Genomic DNA, 27322 nt, shown 5'->3' with positions numbered 1-27322 from the left:
CTGTTTTAAATGCCACCACCCAGGCAGAGAGCTCTCATTAGATTCTAAATCTGCTATTTAAATTAAAAAAGAAGAAAAAAAGAGATACTTATTAGAATAAGGCCACGTAGGAATGTGATTAACATCTCCATTCAGCCTTTGGCTGATATATGAGACTACAAATAATAAATCTTGCCTTTCCTCCAGATGCAGCTTCTGGGGCTTGGTCTACAGTGTTCAGAAAGACACAGTAGTGCTGTAGCTCCAGTGGCTTCTGCAAATGAGGGCTTGGCAGTTATCAGTGGACCAACACATAGTATTCAGCACCAGACCATGGGCCTTCCTGCTTCCTGAGTTTCACAAGTAGGATGCATGTTAGGGGAGCAGCCCATACTTCTGTTGAAGGAAGGCTGTAGTACTTTCCAGGGCACAGCCTGGACGAATGATGCCAAACTTTCACAGGTAAGTCAACCATAGTTGAGCTGAGGTAACACTCAGGGCTCTGGCCGTCCCCAGTTTGTCTCCCCGATCAGTGACCAAGAACAAGTGAGGTCAGACATCTTACAACTCCTTGACATTCAGAGAACTGTCCTGGGAGCTGAGGTTGGCACTAGTGAGAGCAAGAGGACCCTCATACATGTTGGCCAAGTTTTGCATAAAGGCATAATTAGGAATCTGGATGTTTTATAAGAGAAGTAAAGGGGTTTAGGTCCTTGCTGAGCTCCTCCGAACGTTCCATCACCAGGGGTACTGGTCCTGGCAATTGGTCTTTCAGGAGCTCCTGGGGTACTCTCATACAGTCACTAGCTTGGCCTTCCTGCAGCTCTTGAGGCAGTACACAGTACACAGGGCCACTGAGCAGCTTGCTGCACAGGCCACACCATATGGCATATCAGTGGGGGTGGCTATCATGGTGTTGGTGTGCAGCTCAGCCATGGCTGAACACTCTGGGCTTGCTCCCTCGCTCAGTTCCACACTGGCAACCACTGTGGCCGTCATGCCTCTGGACTGACATTCCAGAGACAGCCTCCCATTTGGGAGCTTTTTATTATTTAACAAACACTGGGGATACGTAAAGAAGAGAAACACAACCTAGAAATGATTTACAGACTTTCTGTTTCTAGTTAAACAGAGAGCTATGACTAAAGTGCTAATAACATACAGATTATATGCATGATAAGTACATTTCCAAATAAAATTCCCAACTTACCATTTTTTTTGTTTCGAATAATCCTAACAAAACCATTAGAATCCTAAAGTAAAAATTGATTTATCATTTAAGTTAACTCAGAACAATGAACTCAAAATGGAAAGTAGCTAAAAGTCTGAAACGTTTTTTCCCATAAACTTAGAACTACCTTCAGTTTCCATAAATACGTTATGTTTTGTAACAATGCATTGTTGCCGCATACAACAGACCTTTATGAACTGCTAATATAACTGTTTTCTGTGTCTCACTCTGAACAATTCTAGATTGTTGAAAAACCTTTTGTTGCTGTTGCTGAAATATATTCTACAAACATAAAAGAAAAAATTTTGAAATGACAATTTGGGTAAAATTTTACATTTCGCACAAAATATATTCTGCATTAAACTTAAGTAGTTTTAAAAACAATAACAAATGACCAAATTTAGGTAATTTGTGTTTATGACTAACGTGCAACAATATAATAATCCTACCATGGGCTGAATAGGATATTTTAGCAATATTCAAGACCTGTCTTATTTCTTCGTCATTTCAGTATCCACACAGATTATCCTTCCAATAATAGTGGTCTTTCAGTTCCTTGATATATTTCCCAGTGATTTTTGTCCTCCACCCTAAGTTGACTATTCACTGAATGACTATTCACTTACAATAACTCTAACCATCACATAGTATTAATAATAGCAAACTTTCTAAGAGATAGGTACTCATTATTCACTTTCATAGTTGAGTAAATTGAGACATAAAGATAAATAATTTGCCCATTGTTTCATAGTTGCAATTGCTCAAACCAGCATGTTACCCCAAACAGTATTGTTTCCAGCATCCAAGCTCTAACCATATACATACTGTTTCTCTATATATCCTAGTATTCAACCTCTACCTCCTTACCATTCTAACTTACTCTCTTTTATACTACAGCTCAATATGTCAGCACTGAAAACCCATCTTACCTGCCTTTCAGTGGCACCCCTACCTACCCCTGTATCCTCACTTTCATCTTTCTGGGCTTAAATTCTGTTGTCAATCAGTATAATTATTGTTTTGCATATAAACCTTGCCCTGTTGTTACTCTTTCACACTTGGTCGGCTAAACCCCAACCCTTGAAAATTTAATTCTCCGGCTACTCTATCTGGAGGCAATGCCTTTTCCACCATCTGATGACCTTAACTATGTCACTAAATAAGTAAAAGCAATCCAAAGAGAAATTTCAGTCTCCCATCACCACATCTACTATCCACCTACATGTACCTCTACTGTTTCTAAGGATAAACTGTCCTTGTTCCTTGCTAAAGCCAGCTTCTTCACATATCTCATCCATTCTCAAGGATTCAGCAGTTATACGTTTTTCCCCCCCAGTATTTTAAATTTTTCCTCTAAAGTATTCCTACTAGCATACAAGCATTCTATTTCTCTAATCTTTCAAACAAAACCTCTTTTCCTTTTCTCCACAGGCTACTACTACCCCATTACTTTCTTTCCCATGGTATCTTACATTCATTACAAGTAGAATTCCAAACTCACTTTTCTACCAGAATTATCTGATCCATTTTCCTTCTTCAAAGGCTTTCTTTAACTGCTTTGTTCACTTGGCCTACCATGATTTTTTCTTCTACCTGTTAGGCCACTTATTCTCTGTCTTCTTATATTCTAAATCATATCTAGATCACTTATAATACCTAATACTATGTAAATAGTTATACTGCATTTGTTGTTGTTGTTGTTGTTGTTGGATTGCTGTTTTTAAATGTTTTCTTCCAAATATTTTTCATCCATGACTAGATGAATCTGCAGATACGGAGCCTGCACATTCAGAGGGTTGGCTGTGTAGTGATTTAAACTAGATGCATGGACATTGGGCAAATGATTCAAACTAGATCAGTGATATTTCTCCAGAGGAATATCTGCTAGAGCTATTGAGATTTTCTTAGTCCACTGGGGTTGATTTACTTGTAGTAAGTCTAGTATTGCCAAAACTATCTTGCTTACTACATTGAGACGCCTTACTAAGAATTGGTGAGATAACCCAGATGACACCACATGAGCAACTCCTTCCCTGTTTCCATTCAACTATGGCTGAAGCTAAACTACCCACAGCTTCCTTCATATAAAGTGTTGATAATAATCCTTCTTTTGTACTTTACCAAATTTCTGCCACTTGTAAATGCAAGAATTTAAACCACTGGGCAAAAAACCCAGCGCCTTTTATGAATATTGTATGTGCCTATACTTCTGTGGTTTGCAGTTCAGCAGGACTAAAACACATAGTCGGCAATAGTTAATGGAACCTGGCTCTGTTCCATTGGTCATAGTAAAAGGCTAGATTCTCCATTCCTACTTGAGACCTGGCTGTAATAGATTAATTATAAACCTAACCATGATACCACCAATTAGTTTTTCTTCTTGTTCCTCAGCTTTCTGCACATCTATATCGCACTGCTGAAATAAAGTCGAAAACTGCTGAGAATATTCTCGGTTAAGCTTCTGCCTTTGCTCTCATGTTTTTTAAATATGTCTGATTTTTCTGGTTACTGGTTTTGAGAGAAGCTTTGGTATACATTTCTAATGTTTTTCTCTTGACAAGAAGAGCCTTGATAATGTCAGCTCCAAATCTTTACAGCATATTCTCTACTTAACCACTCACCCCCAATACCTTCAGCGATTCCTGTAAAAAGTTTTCCCATGTTTCTCAATGAGTGGAGTCATTCCTTCAGTAATATCTTCCTCTGAACAACTCAGATCTTTTTATCTTCAGTCTCAAAGTCATAGGCTTTTATAACCTGATCCTCCATTGATGGCTTCCTAGATTTCCCAAAGTGCTTTCTTCCAGAGGGCACCATATTTAGATATTTCCTGACTTAGCAAGTGTAGCCTCTGGCCTGGACACCTGTACTGGACAGATTCCTCCCCTGCTCTCACCTGAGATGTCCCCTTAGCTGGTGACGCTTCTGACCAGACAATTTAAATAAAGGGTGAAACAAGCACTTTTTAATACTCATTTAGAGGAAGTGACATATTATGAATTTGGTGTGAGGTTGTTTGAACACTTCTTTGTAAGCAGTGTGGATAAAAAGAAAAACTATAATTATGAGGGAGAGCATTGATAAAGGTATAGCATTTAAGTTTATTCTTATAGTCAATTCTTGGCAAAGTTCTTTACAGATCTTGTCTTGTGAAAAAGCTGATAAAATGTTTTGGTCTGTTTTTTGCAAAATAAAACCACCTAAGTCTACACCCCAGAGATGAGCAGCATGTTATGCTTTCACAAGGGATATCATAGAGTTGTTCTAGAAAACAAAAAAGAAAAGGTATTTTAGTTTATACAAGGGCTTGAACCTAAGTAAGGACTTAAATTCTTTAATAATTGGTTATTGTTTTCAGGGGTGCGAGTATAAAGATAGAACTCTGTGGCCAGGCACAGCGGCTCACGCCTGTAATCCCAGCACTTTGGGAGACTGAGGTGGGCAGATCACCTGAGGTCAAGAGTTTGAGACCAACGATGGTGCATGCCCACAATCCCAGCTACCCAGGAAGCACAGGCAGGAGAATCGCTTGAACCTGGGAGGTGGAGGTTGCAGTGAGGGAAGACTGGGCTGCTACACTTCAGCCTGGGCAACAGAGTGAGATTCTGTCTCAAAAAAAAAAAAAAAGATACAACTCTGTGTACAGTGTAGCTGGCATAGTGGTACTTGTAATCTGAGCTACTCAGGAGGCTGGAGCAGGAGAATTGTTTGGACCTGGAAGGTGGAGGTGACTGTGAGCTGAGATCACACCACCACACTCCAGCCTGGGTGACAGAGCGAGACTCAGTCTCAAAAAACAAAAACTCCTTATTCAGTAAAACATAGCTGTATTATGATTTAATATGCATCTGAGCACATTAATATGTGGATATGGAAACTACCCACAGCTTCCTTCATATAAAGTGTTGATAATAATCCTTCTTTTGTACTTTACCAAATTTCTGCCACTTGTAAATGCTAGAATTCAAACCACTGGTCAAAAAGACCAGCGCCTTTTATGAATATTGTATGTGCCTATACTTCTGTGGTTTGCAGTTCAGCAGGACTAAAACACATAGTCAGCTAAACCTCAGAGTGCTTTAGCTCTAAATCCATTCTCTTCATTTTACTGTGTTACAGCAGTCAAACAATTTAACCTCTCTAAACTTTAGTTTCATTATAAAATGGAAAAGGTAAAAGTACTTTTTAATAGGGTGACTGTAAGGACCAAATGAGATAGCGTATGTAAAGGTATTAGCATAGTGCATTCGTGTGCGAAAGACTAAATGAATGTTACACAGAAAAATATGTAAATAACAAACTATCTGAATAAATTTTTGTTTGTTTTTGAGACAGAGTCTCGCTCTGTTGCCCAGGCTGGAGTGCAGTGGCACCATCCTGGCTCACTGCATCCTCCACCTCCCAGGTTCAGCAGGTTCAAGTGATTCTTGTGCCTCAGCCTCTCGGGTAGCTGTAACTACAGGCATGCACCAGCATGTCCAGCTAATTTTTGAATTTTTAGTAGAGACAGCGTTTCACCATGTTGGCCAGGCTGATCTTGAACTCCTGACCTCAAGTGATCCACCCACTTCAGACTCCCAAAATGCTGGGAATAGAGGGGTGAGCCACTGTGCCTGGTTGGCAGTATTTAAAAATATCTGTACTTTTAACAATGTCATTTTATTTCCTGAAAGTTCTAATCAAATGGAGCTATTCAAAGATTCAGGTAAAGACTGTTAGTTTTATTTGCAATAGTAAATATGAATATTTTGAACAATACCAGATATGTGGGAGGCTGAGGTGGGAGGATCACTTGAGTCTGGGAGATAGAGGTGACAGTGAGCCATGATCATGCCACTGTACTCCAGCCTGGGCCACAGAGTGAGACCTTGTCTCCAAAAAAAAATAAATAAAGATATTCAGATGTAAACCTAATAAAACGTATTAGGATTTGTATACCAAAAACTACAAAATAGTGATGAAAAAAAATCAGACAAAATCTAAGTAAGTGGAGGGACATGTTTATGGATTGGAAGATTCAATATAGTAAAAATGTCTCTTCTATCCTGCTGTGGTTTGAGTGTCCTCTCCAAAACTCAGGTTGAAATGTCATTGCCATTGTGACAGCATTATGAATTAGTTAATTACTTCACTAGGGTTCTGGGAATTCTTACCCAGTCCAGTGGTGTGATATTAACATAAACCTGTACTTGTCAGAGTCCTTTTCATTGCGTGTCCTCAAAGATGAAACACTTCAGATTCATAGTTGCTTACAGTGACTTTCAGGAAAGTATCAGAGTAAAACAACTATCTGTGGATTACAAGATTTTTAAATGGCCATGGTTAAATATCTGGTAAGAGTTTACTGTAGTAACGTTGGCAGTTCACAAGCAAGTTTAGTTATTTCTGTGGTGTATAGCATTTTAAGGTAAACTAGAATTGTGACTGATAACATTAGACCTGTCAGATTTCTACAAATTTCACACAGTTTCTAGAACACATTATTAGTAATACATCTGTACAAATATAACTCAAAGAAGGTTAAGCATCACTTCTTATTTGACAGTGCTTCCCATGCAGATCTAACATAATCCAATAAGTGTAACTCATTTATTGTTTCTCTTCATGATGAAAGAAAATTGTTTTGAGATATTTCAGGGGTCCTCTGGAAGCTCCCAAAGTTAGCTCGAGGACAGAAAGACAAGTTTAGAGTTTGATTTTGGGAAGTAGGTAAAAAACTCAAATATTTTTGATATTAAGATTCATTATTTTGATAACTTACAAATTCATTCAGATCTTAGCCAGCTTCACCACACATAAACTTCCTTTTCCAAGATTTCTCTTCCACAAACCTACTACAACTTTCTTATATCCATTCTGTTTTGGATTAAATTCTTCCTTCCTCTTATTGTGAAACAAGTCATTCTACTTTAGGATAAAAACTAGTCTTTTTCTCTTAATGAACACACATTCTTCATATGTAATAGGCTCACCTTACCAAAACCATGTCGTTTCCTCACATACAGAGTTATCTCTCTTTTTCTAGTTTTAACTGTCACATCAGCATTCTATAGATTGGCAAATCTATGAATCAAGTTAGTAGAAACATAAGCTTCTTCATAGTATAATTTATGTTCAGCTATTAATGCTTCAGTATTTTCTCTTATTTGGAAAATATCTATATATCCAATGAATAGTCAACATCTAAATGAGCAAAACCCCAAGGGTGTAAATTACCATTGGGGAGCTATTTTTGAGTAGACATAACACAAAACAAAGCTAGCTGTCATCATTTCTCTGTTAGCTACTTTTACAGCATGTGCATGTCCAGCAGTCTTTACAAAAACAAGAATCCTAAAAAGAGAAATAGATGAGGTTTTTTGTTTTATTGCTGTGCTCAATAAACATAAAGTAATGGATACTGCCATCCACATGCACATTTGTTCATAGGCTGAACTCATGGTTCTATAATCATAAACATCTAGTGGAGGTGACATTACCTTATTTGATAGTAAATCCTGGTAGGATTTAAAAGTTGTATATCTACATTGTATTCTTACCCAAGTCACATGAACTTGAAAATCATTTCTATTAGTTTCTATATTGCTGAGAGAATACTTAATTTATGTTGTGCTTATTTTTCTTTAAACCAATTAAATAGAAATATTTCATGAATTAATTTTTGACAGTGCCATCTAGAAGTAGAAAAATAACACATATGTGACATACCTACATGCACAGGTATGTATAAACACACAGACAAACTGACTTCATAGCTTTCATTTGGAAACTGTAGCCATGTACCAGGTGCTATAATATAAAACACACTAGTTTATGAAACAATAGCTGGATCAAAAGTATGTTTCCAGCAGATGGAATAAATTAAGGTTGCTTGCTTCGGTGGCCAGTGTTCTACTAGTATTTTTGGAGAAGTCTTAAGATTTTCCATTTCAACATTAAACAAAGAGTTTTAAAGCCTGACACAAAAGCACTGACCTTAAAAGGGAAGTGATATGTGGAACTAAATGAAAATTTAGGTTTTGCTTTGAACATCCTGTAAAAGGTTGAAAAGCAAGCTACAGACTGGGAGAAAGTCTTTACAATGATATATTTGACAAAGGACATATCTAGAATATATAAAGATCTCTTAAATCTCAACAGTGAAGAAAAATCAAGTTTGGAAAATAGAGATACAAACATTTACCAAAGGGAATATATAAATGACAGAAATGACATGACAATATTTAATGTCATTAGCCATTAGGAAAATGCAAGTTGAAATCACATTGTGATCTTTCTAGACACCTCAGAATGACTAAAAAGTAGCGACAGCATCAAATGCTGCCTCTTATACGTTGCTGGTGGGAATATAGAACAGTGTGGCCACTCTGGAAGATAGTTTGACATTGTCAGAAAACTAAATATGTGCTTTCTAAATGACTCAACAGTTGCGCTCCTATGTGTTTATCCCAGAGAACTGAAAACTTATGTTCACCGCCACATGAATGTATATAGTACTTGTATTCGTATTGGCCCCAAAATGTAGACAACACAGATGTTCTTCAGCAGATAAATGGTTAAACAAACTGGTACAGCCATATCATAGCACATAACACAGTAATAAAAAGGAACAACTATCAATTAGCACAGCAACTTATTTTAATCTGTAGAAATTGATGCCAGATGAGGCCAGGTGCAGTCACTCATGCCTGTAATCCCAGCACTTTGGGAGGCTAAGGCAGGCAGATCACCTAAGGTCGGGAGTTTGAGACCAGCCTGGCCAACATGGTGAAACCCTGTCACTACTGAAAAAATACAAAAATTAGCCAGGTGTGTTGGTGGGTGCCTGTAATCCCAGTGACTTGGGAGGCCAAGACATGAGTATTGCTTGAATCCGGGAGGCGGAGGTTTCATTGAGCCGAGATCCCGCTACCACACTCCAGCCTGGGTGACAGCACTCTCCTTGCAGGTCGACATGCTGGTCTCCTCTGGAGGGCAGCCAGGCTGCAGCAGGGCCCTAGCCTGGCAGCACAGAGCCTGCTCCTCTTCCTGGGTTGCTCCCAGGCCCCTATGGGGCCGTGGGGCATCTGGGCCCCGTGTCCCACCCCAGGAGCCGAGGCTGTGGGTCCCTTGGCAGTCTGAGGGCAGGCCCAGGTCACAGTCCACATCCTCCGGAATGATGGGGATGCGCTGGCTCAGATCCTGGGCTCCCGCATAGCAGCCGGGCGGGGGCTCCTCGGTGAGCATGTGCTGCACACTCACCGAGTAGTCCTCAGTTTAGCAGCCGCTGCCCCCTCTGCCGCGACGGGCCACCTGCTTCTCTTCATAGAAACAGCAGGGCAGGCCCTCATATTTGACCCCATCTGTCCTGGGCAAATGATAGGGATAAAGGCCCTTCAGGCCCTTGGGAGCTTCCTGGCTGGGACTCTTCACCTGCGGGGCCAGAGCCCTCTAAGAGGTGGGGCCCCAGGAACAAGGTGCTGCTGCCAGCTGCTCCGGCACTGGGCCTGGGTGGGGAGGGCTGGGGCTCGCAGCAGCAGGCACATGATTGCCCCTCGTGGCCCCCCTTCCAGGTCCTCCTGATGTCCGGGGCAGCCCCAGGAGAAGCCTCGAGCCCCACTTCTGAGGTAGAGCTGTAGGGCCCCCTGTGCTCCAGGGAGGAGTTGCTGCTGTAGTTCATCTCCAGGCTGCACATGGACACCTGATCCCCCAAGGGAGAGGCAGGGCCTGGCCAAGGCTCGCCCTGCCCAGCACCATGACTGTGCACCACCCGGAGCTTCTCGGGTGGCAGGGAGCTCTCGAAGCACAGTGCAGGCCCCCCGCCTGAGCCTCCCGCCTCACTGGCACGACAGGGGCTCCGGCTGCGGTAGATGAAGGGATCATAGTTGCTGCTGAGGGAGCTGCGGAAGGTGGAGCAGCTCCCGTACACGCCCTGGTTGCTGACCTCAGTGCAGTCTACCACAGAGTCACTGGAGGAACAGTGGCACTGACCGGAGCTGCCGCTGCTGCTGCTTTTGCTGCCCGGGCAGTCGGCCAGGTAGCTACTGCACACGGAGTGGTGGCCGTGATAGCAGCTGAAGCTGGACGTGCTACCGCTCTCCAGGTGGGAGGGCGGGGCCACATGCACTACGGTGGGGAACAGCAGGCTGCAGCTGCCACTTGGAGGAAAGGCACGTGCCAGGCCCTGGGGCGCGAGGCTAGGCGGGGGCTGCCCCTCTTGCTCCAGGTAGGTGAGGCCCTGGAAGTAGTAGTGCTGGTACATGGTCTCGTACTGGGAGAAGCAAGCTGCCTTGGAGAAGGTGTACCCAGAGTACCGGGGTGTACTCCAGCAGGCTGGAGCAAAGCGCGATGGCCTCCGGAGGCGTTCAAGATTTAAACACCTTTTTCCAGGGGTGAGCTTTAATCTGAGGGAAATTGAACTCTGTGTAGTTGGGGTTCATCTCTCGGATTTGTTCCCGGGTTGGTGTTCCCAGCACCTTGATGATCTCCACCAGCTGGTCCACCCCACTGTCCCCAGGGAAGATGGGCTGGCCCAGGAGGAGCTCCGCCAATACACAGCCAGCTGACCAAACATCAATGGACGAGGTGTAATCAGTGGCTCCAAAGATGAGCTCTGGGGCCCGGTAGTAGCGAGAACAGATGTAAGAGAGGTTGGGCTCCCCTCTGACCAACTGCTTTGCACTCCCAAAATCGCAGAGCTTGAGGACAGCAGTATCAGGGTCCACCAGCAGGTTCTGGGGCTTGATGTCACGGTGACACACACCCTGGGAGTGGATGTAGGCCAAGCTGCGGAAGAGCTGGTACATGTACACCTTGACATAGAGGATAGGGATGGTCAACTTGGCCTTGGTGAAGTGATGGGCCACTGGGTATACTGTCTCGAGCACATATTCCAGCACCAGATTTAGGTAAAGCTCGTCTTTCTTCTTCCCACTGGAGTAGAAAAAGTATCTCAGCCTCACACTATTGCAGTGGTCTAGCTCCCATGATCTGCAGCTTTTGGTTCTTGAACCTCTTGTCCTGGAGAACCTTCTTGATGGCAACCACTTCCCTGGTCTCTGCCAGCTGTGCCTGGTACATGACCCCAAATGAGCCATAGCCAATCACTTTGATGTCTGTGTAAGCCACTTCTTGGGAGCTCTCTGGGCCTTGGCCTAGAGTGGCTACCACTGTGGTCACCTTCCCACTGTCACAGCCCAGCTTCACCCCGGGCGGCGGGAAGCTAGTGGGGGCCTCCGCTGCCTCCTCCGCCGCTGCCGCCGGGTCCACCCCCGGAGCTCGATGCCCCGACGCCCCCACCCATGGCCCCGACAGACGTCTTCCCGCCGCCGGTGCCACCTGGGCCGGAGGCCGAGCCTCCTGGGCCGCCTCCACCTCCTGGCTCCACAAACGAGCTGGTCCGCGCCCTGCCCGAGCCCCCAGGGCCACCTCCCGAAGGCCTGCCGCCGCTCATGGTGCCGAGCGCAGCCCCAGGCCGCGGGGCTCGGGCTGCCTGGGCTACCCCAGCCGCCGCCGCTGCCGCTGCCTCCCCCAGGCTCTGGCCTCTTCCAGGCCTCGCCGCTCGGGCTTGGGCTCCGGCTCCGGCCCAGCGCCCGCCGCCTGAAGTTCATTTTTTTCTCCCGTGTAGTTATGTTTCTTTTATTGTTCCTGTTTGCTCAGTGCTTACTAGTCTTCTTGTCCTCTCTGAAACACACCGAATATATTCCTGTTTCAAAATTTTCAAAGACTTGTTACTACTGCTTCCTGGCGTACTTATTCCCAATTTGGCATAGCTGGTTTCTTTTAAAATTCATGTATCTGACTCAGAGACAGCCTGATCACATCACAAAACAGTCTGTTTTTCTCTTCTTTTTCTGTCCTCTAACTTTCCTTTGTTTTTGCACCCATATACCACTAGCTGGTAAAATATCCCATTCTGCTACTCCATAACTTACCAACGCTAAGCTATAATTGTTAACTTCCTCCCTGTTTTGGATCTGCTATATTCCCACTTTCCAAACCTCCTTCCTGTCTTCTGTGCTCTCAGTTATATCTGTATGAATATTTACATTATTTTATATGTGAAATATTATTTACAGCTAAGTCAAATAATATCTCAGAAGATTAATTTTCTTATATGAACTTCGGTTTTTTCTATGGTTAATAATTGCTTGGTATTGTGTTTTCTCATATATAAGTAGTTCATTTTCCCCTCAAATGTTCTGCACACAGAAATAAATTCTGTTAATTCTCAAACATACTAAATGACCTACCCACTTTTATTGTTTGGAGATTTTCAGCTTATACTCTGTAATTCATTCTCATCTGATAGGATACTTTTGAGTTCTGGCTCACAGCTTGGGTTGCACAATTCTCTTTACCAACGTCCTACAAATTCCCTTTGCCTCTTAAGTGTCAGGGTCCCTATTTTCTGGTGTTCATAGGTTCTTCTTTCTTAATTCACTTTCTCTTTTGCTGAGGCACTTCCTCCAGTAGCTTCCAGGAAAGGTTATGTGGGGCTCAATTTTTTTGAATTTTTGTATGTCTAGAAAATGTTTTACCTATGATTAATAGTTTAGCTGAGTATGGAATAGTAGGTTAAATATTGTTTTCCTCTACATTTTGAAGTTATTGATTCCCCATTGTACATCATTTTGATGTTTCTTTTCCAAAAGCTCAATGATATTCTGAATGATGTCTTTTGTATGTGTACTATCTCTGTCCCTTTTAGAATTTTCTTTCTCTCCTGTCCTTTAATTTCATGGTGATGTACATTCTTGTGAGTTTTTGTTATCCCACGTACTCTGTGGGCCCTTTCAGTTTAGAGATATGTCTTTCAGTTCTTGAAGTATTTCTTTGATAATTTCCTCACCTTTGTTTTCTCCTTTCCTCTCCTTCTAGTTCTCCTGGATTAATGTAGTGATTTCATTTCCTTTTCTAATTTCTCTCTCTCTTCTGAGAGATTTTCTTGATTCATTTCTAAACTTTTTATTAAATATGTTTTTTCACTGTAGTTATCTTGTTTTTACTGTCAAAGACCTGTGTTTCATTTACTTAATGTTCCCTTTTCATAGCTATACGATTTTGTGTATGTAATGTAAAGTATCCTCTTATCTTTCTGAAGATAATTGGGATAAGCAGAATGCATTTATTTTCTCGGGTTCTTTGTATCTGTTCTTTACATGCAGGTCTCTACATACTGGAAGGTTTCTTCAAATCTGGTGATTATTGGCTGGTTATATTTAAGCACCAAAAAGAGTTTTTGTGGATGGGAGTAGTCAAGTGGCAGACTTCACTGGAAGGTTATCAGTTACTAGTCCTTTTATTGGGATCTCCAGAAGACAGACCTCCAACCTCCCTCATGGTGCAAGATATATTCTTAGATACAGGTTTTCTGGGAATCACAAATGAGATGAGCTGTGAGAGCCATTCAGTTCATCCTGAAGACTTTTACCTAATTGTCTTGTGCTCGGCGCTCTGATTCATCTCTATCAAAGCTGGACCCTTGCAGTTCAGTTTCTCCAGAGAATATATCCCCTGTCTCCTGAGGGGCAGAAGTAGAAGGGAAGTCAACTACTCTATGTATTTTACAGCCAGATTCCTCATTTTAGGCTCCCACATCAACATCATCTTCCAGGATGCTTGGTGCCTTCAAGCACTAAGTCCCTCAGTTATCTCTCATGAGTGGACTCACTTCTCTTCTTACAGACCTTGCCTTCTGGAGGCACTAACCCTGTAACTTATGTGACTTCTGTCTATGAAGGCAGTTAGGAATCCCACATCAGGCTCTCATCTTCCAAACGATTTTGAAATAGTTGGTAGTTATTTTCTCCTCTTCTGTTTGACTTGGTTGGATAAGAACTTAAAACATTTCTTTAATCTTCATTTAGTGAGGTTTGGGAAGGGAGCAAAGATAAAACTGTGTGGTCAATTTATTGTGTTAAGTTGGGACTCTAATTTTTTTGTCTTTAAAGATTCAGCATAATTTTTTAAACTAGTTGCTATATTTCTCTAAAACAGTGGTTTTCAAACTTTTGTGTGCATCATAATCATTTGAAGGGCTTGTCTAAACACAAACTCCCACCCTCAGATTGTCTGGTTTAGTAGTTATGGGACAGGCCTGAGAATTATTTCGAACAAGTTCTCAGGCAATGCTGCTGCTCCTGGTTTGGGGACCACAGTTTGACAAATACCAGTTTATAGAAATTGCCTTTTTGTTAAATTAGCTCTGGTTCTGTTCTTTAATGTTCAGACATATGTGCCTACTGAACTCCTATTCATTCTTTTTGATTCACCTCATATACAGTTTGAGGAAGAATTTCTTTACATATAGAAAGCATATGCTTCCCCCCAAGTAATGCCTCAGTTATCTGCATTTTATATGTACTTCTTTTGTAATACTAATTACATTGGACAAGGCACATGGCTGACTCGTCTGGGATAGAGTAAACTCTTTGCACATGTAGCACCTTAGTATTTATTTAGATTCTTCTTTCTCCTCCTTCATCTTTCCTTCTCTTCAACTTCCCATTCTCCTTGTTTCTCTTCTGCTCCTCTTTCTTCTTTATTTCTATTACTGAACTCTCTGCCTGACATACAAAAGCATGATGAATAGAATTGAAGTTTTGTTACTATGTGCAATACATATATAATATATAAATTTAGAATGGTTTTCCTTAATAAGTTATCTTAATTTATTCAATAGTGCATCATGCAACCAATGACAAATGCCCTGTCAAAGTGAGGCATTTCAATTACAGAAGCTTTGCTCACAGTGTGGTTTTTAAACTCTTCATTACCTGGCCCACAGAGTGATAAGAAGCTTACCTCAGAATGAAAGTCAATGGACTGCATACTTTATTGAAAACATACTGTCATAAATAAGTCTGCTAAACTAATGTGCTTAGTGCTTTAGTCTGCTTTCATTCTGGCATAAGCTTCTCATCTTGTTGAGGACCAGTATGAAACACTGCAGTTTGACACTGGTCTGTGAGCTGAGCTTTTTTTTTTTTTTCCCTAAAGGATATAATTTACATACCACAAAATTTGTCCTTTTAAAGTGCTTTTCAATTTTTCACAAAGTTATGTGAAAATACGAATTTCAGATATCTAATTCCAGAACCATTACCATTATCTAATTCCCGAACATGTCATCACCCCCAAAAGAAACTCTGTACACATTAATAGTCACTCTCTATTTCCTCCTGGTCCCAGCCCCTCAAAACAACGAATTCACTTTCTGTCTCTATGAATTTGGCTATTCTAGACCCTTTATATAAATAGATTCATAAGTCAATATGTGGCCCATTTTGTCTGACCTTTTTTACTTAGCGTAAGGTTTTCAAGATTCACCCACATTGTAGCATATATCAATACTCAATTCCTTTTTATTTATGGCTATGCAATAATCTGTTGTATAGATGTACCACATTTTGTTTTTCTGCTCATCAATTGATGGAAATTGAAGTTGTCTCCAGTTTTTGGCTATTATAAATAATGTCTTTGTGAGGACATGTTTTCAATTCTCTTGGCCTAGCAGTGGGATCGTTGGGTCATATGGCAACTTTATGTTTCATGTTTGGAAGAACTACCAAGCTATTTTTCAAAGTGGCTGTATCACTACATTCTTACTAGCAGTGTATGAAGATTCCAATTGTTCCATATCTTGCCAACATTTTTTGTTGTCCCTTTAATTATACTATAGCATCACAGTAAGTGTGAAGTATCATTTCATTATGGTTTTGAATGGAATCTCCCTTATGGTGAGTGATGTTGAGACTCTTTTCATGTGATTATTGGCTTTTTATATATATTCTAAATGCAATGTCTATCTAAATCATTTTCCCATTTTTTAAAATTGTTGAGTTATAAGAATTCTTTATATATGCTTGATACTAATCTTTTATCAGATATGTGACATAAATATTTTATTCCTTTCTGTGAGTTTTCTTTCCACTTTCTTGATAGTATGCTGCCTGTACTTTGGATACTATGCCCCATAGTTGTATAGTAAGCTGAAATCGCCTGTTTCATCTGCTATACAAACATGCAAAACTATAGAAAATACTCCAGGTGCAAAAGTGCACTATGTTTGTATGAAAGTATAAAATAATGAACTTTCAAGCACCCTTCCTTTGGGCTGGTGAGTTAGAGCCTAAGCCATAATTGGAGCTTACAAACATTTATAATAGCAAAAATTCATTTTGTAACATGATAGCTGCCATGGGTAGTGATTCTTCTTTTCATACACCTTTGTCTCCTCTTTCATTTGACTTGGTTGGATAAGTATATAGGCAAAGAAAATGGAAAACATTCTGGAAAGAATTCACCATTCTAGATGTTGTTAAGAGCATTCATGATTCATGGGAGGAGGTCAAAGTAGCAATATTTAAAGAAGTTTGAAAGAAGTTGATTTTAACCCTCATGGATGACTTTGAGGGGTTCGGGATTTCAGTGAAGGAAGGAACTGCAAATGTAGTGGAAATAGCAAGATAACTAGAATTAGAAGTGGCATCTGAAGATGTGATTGAAATACTGCAATCTCATGATCAAACTAATTAATGAAGAGTTGCAACTTACAGATGAGCAATGAAAGTGATTTTTTTCAGATGGAAACTACCCCTGAAGAAGATACTTTGAACACTGTTGAAATGACAACAAAAGATTTAAATTATCACATAGCTTAGTTGATGAGGCAGCCACAGTGTATGAGAGAATTGACTCCACTTGGGAAAGAAGTTGTACTGTGAGGAAAACACTGTCAAACTGCATCGCATGCTACAGAAAAATCTTTTTGGAAAGAAAGTCAATCAATGGGGCAAACTTTATTGTCGTCTTATTTTAAGAAATGTCCACAGTCACCCCAACCTACAGCAATCACCACTCTGATCAGTCAGGTGCCACTAACATTGAGGCAAGAGCCTCCACCAGCAAGAGGATTATGACTTGCTGAAGGCTCAGTTGATTGTTATTTTTGAAACAGATTCTCACTCTGTTGCCAGGCTGGAGTGCAGTGGCACAATTTCGACTCACTGCAACCTTTGTCTCCTGGGTTCAAGTCATACTCGCTCCTCAGCCTCCCGAGTAGCTGGGATTACAGGCATGCATCACCACACTCAACTAATTGCACTACAGTATTTTTAAATTAAAGTATGTACTGTTTTTTTTAAGACATAATGCTGTTGCACACTTAATAGTCTATAGTATACTGTAAATATAATTTTTATATGTACTGGGAAATCAAAAATTCATGGGATTCACTTTATTGGGATATTTATATTATTGTGGTGGTCTAGAATTGAACTTGCAGTATCTCTAAGGTATGTCTATTAAAGGAAACTCAAACAATTCAATAGCAAGAAAACAAATTACCCAATTTTTAAAAATGGGCAAAGGACCTGAATACACACTTTCCTAAGAAGACATAAAAATGTCCAACAGGGGTATGAAAAGGTACTCAATATCACTAATCATTAAATTCACATTACAACCACAATGAGATATCACCTCACACCTGTTAGAATGACTATTATCGAAAAGGTAAAATATAACAAATATTGGAGAGGATATGGAAAAAGCCTTTGCAGTTTGTTGGTGCAAAGGTAAATTAGTATAACCATTATGGAAAAGGGTATGAAGGTTCCTCAAAAAGTTAAAAATAGAACTACTATGTGGTCCAGCAATCCCACTTTTGGGTATATAGCCGGAATAATTTAAAGCAAGATCTGAAAGATATTTGAACATCCATATTTATTGCAGCATTATATATAATAGCCAAGGGGTGGATACAATTCAAATGTTCATTAACAGATTAATGGATAAAGAAAAATCTATATACATACAGTGGAATATTATAAAGCCTTAAAAAGGAAATAATGTTATATGCTACAGTATGGATGAACCTCAAGGATATTATGCTAAGCAAAATAAGCCAGCCATAAAAGAACAAATACTCTATGATTCTATTCATATGACGTATCTAAAATAGTGAACATAGAAACAGAAAATAGAATGGTGGTTGCCAAGGGCTGGGAGGAAGGGAGAGGGAGAATTAGTATTTATGGATATAGAGTTTCGGTTTGCAAGATAAAAAAATTCTAGAGATCTGTTGCACAATAATATGAATGTACTTAACAGTAATGAACTGTGCACTTAAAAATGGTTAAGAATATAAATTTAAAGTTACACATTTTTTTAACCCCATATACCCAAAAAAGCATTAGCTGTGCAAAGTAAAGTTTCTAAAAAAATGTGTGTGGGGCTAATCTTCCAATTCTGTTCTAATAAACACATATAATTCCAGATCTGGTCATTCATTATTACTCACATCTGATTGGTAAGTCTTTATGACCAATGAGTATTGAAGTGCTGAGAAATTATGTTTACATCACTAGCAATATGCGTTTTATGAAGAATTTATTTTCCATAAAAAAAAGAGAGAGAAAGGAAACTATGGATTTGTAGGGGCAAAATTTAATGGCAGATTAAACCAAACAGAGAATGAGGGAGGACTCAAGATGGCGCTGTGAGAACAACCCAGGATTGGAGCTCTTCTCGTTGAATCTGCAAACGGTGAGTCAGTGCTGCATTTCCAGACTGATCTTTGTTGCCCACAGAATGGGGAAACTCCCAAGTATAAAAAAGACACGGGACGCCAGGCAGTAGGTCTGCCTGGCGAAGCCGGCAGCCGGGGCGGCGGCGGCCGGCCCTACCCAGCAATCCCCACAGGGCGCGCTTGTCCCGGTGCCCTGTTGAACCGGCAACCTGAGACTTGAGAGGGCTGGACTTGAGACTGAATGAGACTTGGACAGTAGCCCAGCCCAGGGGATTGCAGGAATTGGGATACCCAGTGGGACGAACAAAACCGCGATTTCAAACTATCCCGAGCAGACGGTCCGAGACACTCTGTGGGGGAGGGGCGTCCACCACTACCGAGGCAACCCGCCCCAACTGAGATACACGCCCACTGCTGACGCAGCCAGCCATTGCCGAGGCAACCCGCCCCAACGGAGATACACGCCCATTGCTGACGCAGCCAGCCGTTGCCGAGGCAACCCGTCCCTACTGTGATACACACCCACTGTTGATGCAGCCTGCCGTTGCTGAGGCAACACGCTACAACAAAGAGACTCCGCCGCAGGGCGTGGCGGAGACCACAGCAGAGCCGGCAGGAACAGCATGAATCACACAACAGCAGGGCGGAGCCTCGGCAACCAAACAGTGGCTAGTCTGCCTTCTAGCTGGGTAGGACACCTGATCGGACATCCAAAAATAAAGCCCAAACCCCTCAACACAGAGCATTTGAGAAAAAAAAAAAAAACGGGGTTTTTTAATGAGCTCAGTTGCAGCAGAATCAAACATAGCAGCCTAACAGCCCTGAATGAACAACAGAGTGCACAGCTCAGCAATTAAACCCCTATAAAGTACAAACTGTCTTCTCAAGCAGCTCCCTGACCCCTCTATATTCAAAAGACTGACATTAGGCAGGCATCATCCTGGGACAAAGAGAGCAGAAAAAGAAACTGGTAGCATCCCTCGCTGTGCCACAGCTACTAGAGGTGCACCCCAGACAAGCAGGGTCTGGAGCGGACCTCAGCAGTCGTACAGCGAAGGGGCTAGACTTGTAGAAGGAAAACAAAGCAACAGAAATACTTCATCATCAACATTCTGGGTGTCCACTCAGAGACCCAAACGAAAAGTCAGCAACTACACAGACGACCAGCGGACAAATCCACAAAGATGGGAAGAAACCAGCGCAAAAAGGAGGAAAACACCCGAAACCAGAGCACCTCGCCTCCTAGAAAGGACCAAAACTCCTCACCAGCAAGGGAGCAAAGCTGGACGGAGAATGACTGTGACGAAATGACGGAATTAGACTTCAGAAGATGGATAATGAGAAACTTTTGTGAGCTAAAAGATCATGTATTAAATCAATGCAAAGAAACTAAGAACCTTGAAAAAAGATTTGAAAAAAGATTCGAGGAAATGATAACAAGAATGGATACCTTAGAGAGGAATATGAATGAATTAAAGGAGCTGAAAAACACAATACGAGAACTTCGCGAAGCAAACACAAGTTTCAATAGCTGAATTGACCAAGCAGAAGAAAGAATAGCTGAAGTCGAAGACCAACTCAATGAAATAAAACGAGAAACCAAGATCAGAGAAAAAAGCGCAAAAAGGAATGAACAAAGTCTCCAAGAAATGTGGGACTATGTGAAAAGACCTAACCTACGTTTGATAGGTGTACCAGAAGGGGACGAAGAGAATGAATCCAAGCTGGAAAATACTCTTCAGGACATCATCCAGGAAAATTTCCCCCACCTAGCAAGACAAGCCAACACTCAATTGCAGGAAATACAGAGAACACCACAAAGATTTTCCGCAAGAAGAGCAACCCCAAGGCACATAATCGTCAGATTCAACAGGATTGAAATAAAGGAGAGAATACTAAGGGCAGCCAGAGAGAAAGGTCAGGTCACCCACAAAGGGAAGCCCATCAGACTCACAGCAGATCTCTCGGCAGAAACACTACAAGCCAGAAGAGAGTGGGGGCCAATATTCAACATTCTTAAAGAAAAGAACTTTCAACCCAGAATTTCATATCCAGCCAAACTGAGCTTCAGAAGTGAAGGAAGAATAAAATCCTTTGTGAACAAGCAAGTACTCAGAGATTTTGTCACCACCAGGCCTGCTTTACAAGAGCTCCTAAAAGAGGCACTACACATAGAAAGGATCAACCAGTACCAGCCATTCCAAAATCACACTGAACGCTAAAGAGCTTCAACATAATGAAGAAACTACAACAACTAACAGGCAAAACAGCCACTTAGCATCAAAATGGCAGTATCAAATTCACACATAACAATATTAACCCTAAATGTAAATGGACTAAATGCACCAATCAAAAGACACAGACTGGCAAATTGGATAAAAATCCAAAACCCATCAGTGTGCTGTATACAGGAAACCCATCTCACATGCAAGGATACACAAAGGCTCAAAATAAAGGGATGCAGGAAGATTTATCAAGCTAATGGAAAGCAAAAAAAAGCAGGAGTTGCAATTCTCATCTCTGATAAAATAGACTTTAAAGTAACAAAGATCAAAAGAGACAAAGAAGCCATTACATAATGGTAAAAGGATCGATACAACAAGAGGAGCTAACGATCCTAAACATATATGGACCCAACACAGGAGCACCCAGATACATAAGGCAAGTTCTTAATGACTTACAAAAGGACTTAGACTCCCACACAATAATAGTGGGAGACTTTAACACTCCACTGTCAATACTAGACAGATCAACAAGACAGAAAATCAACAAGGATACCCAGGGCTTGAACTCAGACCTGGAGCAAGCAAACCTGGTGGACATTTACAGAACTCTCCACCCCAAATCCACAGAGTACACATTCTTCTCAGCACCACATCACACCTACTCTAAAATTGATCACATAATTGGAAGTAAAGCACTGCTCAACAAATGCAAAACAACAGAAATCATAACAAACAGCCTCTCAGACCATAGTGCAATCAAGTTAGAACTCAGAATTCAGAAACCGACCCAGAAACACACAGCTTCATGGAAACTGAACAACTGGCTCTTGAATGTTGACTAGGTAAACAACGAAATGAAAGCAGAAATAAAGAAGTTCTTCGAAACCAATGAGAACGAAGACACAACATGCCAGAACCTCTGGGACACATTTAAAGCAGTCACTACAGGAAAGTATATAGCAATAAGTGCCCATATGAGGAGAATGGAGAGATCCAAAATTGACACCCTATCGTCAAAATTGAAAGAGCTAGAGGAGCAAGATCAAAAGAACTCAAAACCCAGCAGAAGACAAGAAATTACTAAGATCAGAGCTGAGCTGAAGGAGATTGAGACACGAAAAACCCTTCAAAAAATCAATAAATCCAAGAGCTGGTTTTTTGAAGAGATCAACAAAATAGACAGACCACTAGCCAGATTGATTAAAAATAAAAGAGAGAACAACCAAATAGATGCAATAAAAAATGATAAAGGGGAAATCACCACAGATTCCACAGAAATTCAAACCATCATCAGAGAATATTACAAACAACTATATGCGCATAAACTAGTAAACCTGGAAGAAATGGATAAATTCCTGGACTCCTGTGTCCTCCCAAGCCTAAACCAGGAGGAAGCTGAAACTATGAATAGACCAATAACAAGGTCTGAAGTTGAGGCAGCAATTAAGAGCCTACCACACAAAAAAAGCCCAGGTCCAGACGGGTTCACAGCCGAATTCTACCAGACACACAAGGAGGAGCTGGTACCATTCCTTCTAAAAGTATTTCAAACAATCCAAAAAGAGGGAATCCTTCCCAAATCATTTTATGAGACCAACATCATCCTGATACCAAAACCCGGCAGAGACCCAACAAGAAAAGAAAACTTCAGGCCAATATCCATGATGAACATAGATGCAAAAATCTTCAATAAAATATTGGCAAGCCGATTGCGACAGCAAATCAAAAAACTTATTCATCATGATCAAGTAGGATTCATCCCGGGGATGCAAGGCTGGTTCAACATACGCAAGTCTATCAACGTAATTCACCACATAAACAGAACCAAAAACAAAAACCACATGATTATCTCAATTGACGCAGAGAAGGCATTTGACAAAATTCAACAGCCCTTTATGCTAAAAACCCTCAATAAACTCGGTATCGATGGAACGTATCTCAAAGTAATAAAAGCTATTTATGACAAACCAACAGCCAATATCATACTGAATGGGCAAAAACTGGAAGCATTCCCTTTGAAATCTGGCACTAGACAAGGATGCCCTCTCTCACCACTCCTATTCAATATAGTACTGGAAGTTCTAGCCAGAGCAATCAGGCAAGAAAAAGAAATAAAGGGTATTCAAATAGGAAAGGTGGAAGCCAAATTGTCTCTATTTGCAGACGACATGATAGTATACCTAGAAGACCCCATTGCCTCAGCCCAAAAACTCCTGAAACTGATAAACAACTTCAGCAAAGTCTCAGGATATAAAATCAATGTGCAAAAATCACAAGCATTCGTCTACACCAATAACAGACTTAAAGAAAGCCAAATCAAGAGCGAACTGACATTCGCAATTGCTACAAAAAGAATAAAATACCTTGGAATACAACTCACAAGGAACGTAAGGGACCTCTTCAAGGAGAACTACAAACCACTGCTCAACGAAATCAGAGAGGACACAAACAGATGGAGAAACATTCCATGTTCATGGTTAGGAAGAATTAATATCGTGAAAATGGCTATACTGCCCAAAGTAATTTACAGAATCAACGCTATCCCCATCAAGCTACCATTGACTTTCTTCACAGAGCTGGAAAAAACCACCATGAACTTCATATGGAACCAAAAGAGAGCCCGCATAGCCAAGTCAATTCTAAGCAAAAAGAACACAGCGTGGGGCATCACACTACCGGATTTCAAACTATACTACAAGGCTACAGTAATCAAAACAGCATGGTACTGGTACCAAAACAGAGATATAGACCAATGGAACAAAACAGAGGCACCGGAGGCAACACAACATACATACAACTATACAATCTTTGATAAACCTGACAAAAACAAGCAATGGGGCAAGGATTCCATGTTTAACAAATGGTGTTGGGAAAACTGGCTAGCCATGTGCAGAAAGCAGAAACTGGACCCCTTCCTGACACCTTACACTAAAATTAACTCTAGATGGATTAAAGACTTAAACATAAGACCTGGCACGATAAAAACCCTAGAAGGAAATCTAGGCAAAACTATCCAGGACATAGGAGTAGGCAAGGACTTCATGAACAAAACACCAAAAGCATTGGCAACAAAAGCCAAAATAGACAAATGGGACCTAATGAAACTCCACAGCTTCTGCACGGCAAAAGAAACAGTCACTAGAGTGGATCGGCAACCAACAGAATGGGAAAAAATTTTCGCAGTCTACCCATCTGACAAAGGGCTGATATCCAGAATTTACAAAGAACTCAAACAGATTTACAGGAAAAAAACAAACAAGCCCATTCAAAAGTGGGCAAAGGATATGAACAGATACTTTACGAAAGAAGACATATATGAGGCCAACAGTCATATGAAAAAATGCTCATCGTCACTGGTCATCAGAGAGATGCAAATCAAAACCACACTGAGATACCATCTCACGCCAGTTAGAATGGCGATCATTAAAAAATCTGGAGACAACAGATGCTGGAGAGGATGTGGAGAAAAAGGAACACTTTTACACTGTTGGTGGGAGTGTAAATTAGTTCAACCATTGTGGAAGACAGTGTGGCGATTCCTCAAGGCCTTAGAAATAGAAATTCCATTTGACCCAGCAATCCCATTACTGGGTATATATCCAAAAGACTATAAATCGTTCTACTATAAGGACACATGTACACGAATGTTCATTGCAGCACTGTTTACAATAGCAAAGACCTGGAATCAACCCAAATGCCCATTGATAATAGACTGGATTGGAAAAATGTGGCACATATACACCATGGAATATTATGCAGCAATCAGAAATGATGAGTTCGTGTCGTTTGTAGGGACATGGATGAATCTGGAGAACATCATCCTCAGCAAACTGACACAAGAACAGAAAATGAAACACCGCATATTCTCACTCATAGGTGGGTGATGAAAAATGAGAACACATGGACACAGAAAGGGGAGTACTAAACACTGGGGTCTATTGGGGGGAAAAGGGGAGGGCCAGTGGGAGGGGGAGGTAGGGAGGGATAGCCTGGGGAGAAATGCCAAATGTGGGTGAAGGGGAGAAGAAAAGCAAAGCACACTTCCATGTGTGTACCTACACAACTGTCTTGCATGCTCTGCTCATGTACCCCAAAACCTATAATCCAATAAAAAATTAAAAAAAAAAAAAACAGAGAATGATTATTCATATCTTGGTGCAACAATCTCAGTTGGTTCCTGGATGAATTTCATTCTATTTTGCCTGACATCAAGATTTCAATGTGCATGGCTTATTAGTGTTTGTGGGCATTTTTATAATGGCAATTTATTACACTTTCAAGTGACAGAAGCTGTCCTTTAAAGAATTGCTTTCTGACCTCCTTCTCTTTCAACCTACAATACCTGCTGAATGAAGTGGCCCGTTCTTTTTTCCTGTCCCCGTATAGACACTGGAAGTTTTTGTGTGCAGGAGAATAAGACTGCAATGCTTTGGCTGGAAGGCTTTTGTATCACCTGCTTGTTGAATGGCCATGGATCAACAATTTCTGAATTAGAAGAAGACAAATGAGAAAAAGTATTTGGTAACTGTGAAGTTTTAAGCAGGAACTCAGGAAGATTTTGAGAACATCTGGTCAGAATGTATTTCTTTTTAGGTAAGCATCCCCTTTTACAACCAGCAGACATAAAGCATTAAATTGGCTTACCCCACCCCTTCCTAACAAGAAAGAAGCTGGTTCGATTTATTACTTCTTTGATGCAGGTCTGGAGGGAGAGTGAAGTGGCATATGGCATTCCCACTGAAGGACCCCCATAAAATCTTTAGATAGAATGTTTAGATCCTTTTAGTCTGCAATTTCTAACTCTTTTTTAAGAATCTGTCTAGGTTACGATTGTGAAAGATCATTCATAAAAATAAAACTCAATTGATAATGTTTCCGGATTTTCCCTGTAATATTTATGTCCAAGTAAGGGATGTCATCAACAAAACTTTTTTTTCCTTCTCTTAATTTTTAAAATTGGTTCTTTGTGTACCTGGCTCATGCTCTTGGTTAAATTTAAAATTTCTTTTTCTTTGACAATAAAGGCAGAATTAATTATTTGTCTGTGTCTACCTTCATTTTGTGTGTTCATAACAACCACCAAACACCAAATTGCATTGTTCTTTTAATATGGAAGATTATAGCTAACAGGTTTCATAATACATTGTTGTTAAAGAATAGCATACCCAAGCAATCAAACCAAATAACCAGTTATTTCAAAATTGTATGAATATCCTACAGAAGGGGAGTTGATTTCATATCACTGTTTTCAAGTTCATGGCAAAATGTTAAACACTTATGTTAGAAGAGTATAATTCATTTAATGATGTTGCTTACACGACATTGTGTTCATATGATTACCCATGCTAGAATAATTTGAAATAAATCTCACTTTTTGAGCTATACATTAATCATATTTATCCCATAGCATCCTAAGTGCTTTAAATATTCATCTATAGTAAAAATGTGTTTTGAAACTAATGTACACACAATGAAAATTTTCTAATTTATGATTTTCAATGTGCTTACTTCTCACGTGCCTAAGTGATCCTTTATTAAACAACTATGCAATCAGATGATTTACATACATTCCTGAATTTCCATTATTCTTTAGCTTTTAAAATAGTTTTGAATATTAGCTGTGGTTTACGTAAAATTTAGCCTTGTAATAAATGTGATGTATCATTTATGCAAGAGTTTCAGTGATATTATGAAAGAGAATGTTTAGAAACTTTTTACATTTCAGGAGGGAATGAAATTGGTTGAAGATACATCTGAGCAGAGTTAAAACTAGTTGAGAAGCAAATAAAAGCTTAGCAAGTAACAAGAAATTTCAGGGTCCTATTAATCTTTACTGTCATCTCTAGGTATCCTATACATTTTTATTAAAATAATTAATACGCAACTGTATTAAAACAATCTGGAGTCTTTACATTCCATCCAAAAGACAAACGAAAAATCGAATCAATGGAGAGGATTTTTTTTTTACGTATAGTTATACTCAGATGGGGAGAAAAACAGACCCACCATATATAGTTAGTACTCTCAGTTCAGAAGTCACCATTTTTGTGTCTTACCCAGTTTCTTTTCTTTTCCACAGAGCCTTGTCTGCCTTGGTTATTTCACCATTCATTAGCAACTCACTAGAAGAGGGAAGAAAAAGAAGTGAAATTAAGCAATCAACTTTGTTACTTGTTAACAAAAGGTGGCAAAGAGGTTGAGTACCAGTTACAAGTAAGAGTTAAAAATCTATTTTTAAATTGTCAATGTGTTTTAGCAGCCTATGCTGGGCCTGTTAATAACAGTACTAACTAGAGTTAGCCACGTTACAATGCATCTCTACAGTAGATATAAGCACTGTCACCAAGTCCACTGTCTCTGGGGTTAGAGAAGGCC

General features: G+C 40.5%; 1 protein-coding gene and 2 pseudogenes across 10 annotated transcripts in view; 1 reads left to right on the top strand and 2 right to left on the bottom strand.

The window, feature by feature from the left end:
- The window catches only part of LOC118153609 (uncharacterized), a 55291-nt gene that overhangs the window by 18559 nt on the left and 9410 nt on the right, over positions 1–27322 (top strand). For 5 of the 10 annotated variants that reach the window (XM_078364733.1, XM_078364710.1, XM_078364714.1 and 2 more), the window contains 2 exons: positions 25334–25540; positions 27027–27160. The gene's annotated coding sequence lies outside the window, so the exon portion shown is untranslated. Of the gene's footprint in view, positions 1–186; positions 18740–25333; positions 25541–27026; positions 27161–27322 lie in introns of all 10 variants that reach the window. The other 5 variants (XM_078364724.1, XM_078364717.1, XM_078364737.1 and 2 more) reach the window with 2 other exon arrangements.
- On the bottom strand, positions 337–1056 carry LOC118153608 (threonylcarbamoyl-AMP synthase pseudogene; annotated as a pseudogene).
- Positions 8501–11286, bottom strand: LOC144578623 (E3 ubiquitin-protein ligase ZNRF3 pseudogene; annotated as a pseudogene).

The sequence above is a fragment of the Callithrix jacchus genome, chromosome 1 (genome assembly GCF_049354715.1).
Source record: "Callithrix jacchus isolate 240 chromosome 1, calJac240_pri, whole genome shotgun sequence".
NCBI lineage: Eukaryota > Metazoa > Chordata > Mammalia > Primates > Cebidae > Callithrix > Callithrix jacchus.
Note: the sequence above shows the minus strand (reverse complement) of the source record. Positions and strands in the feature narration are given on the sequence as shown.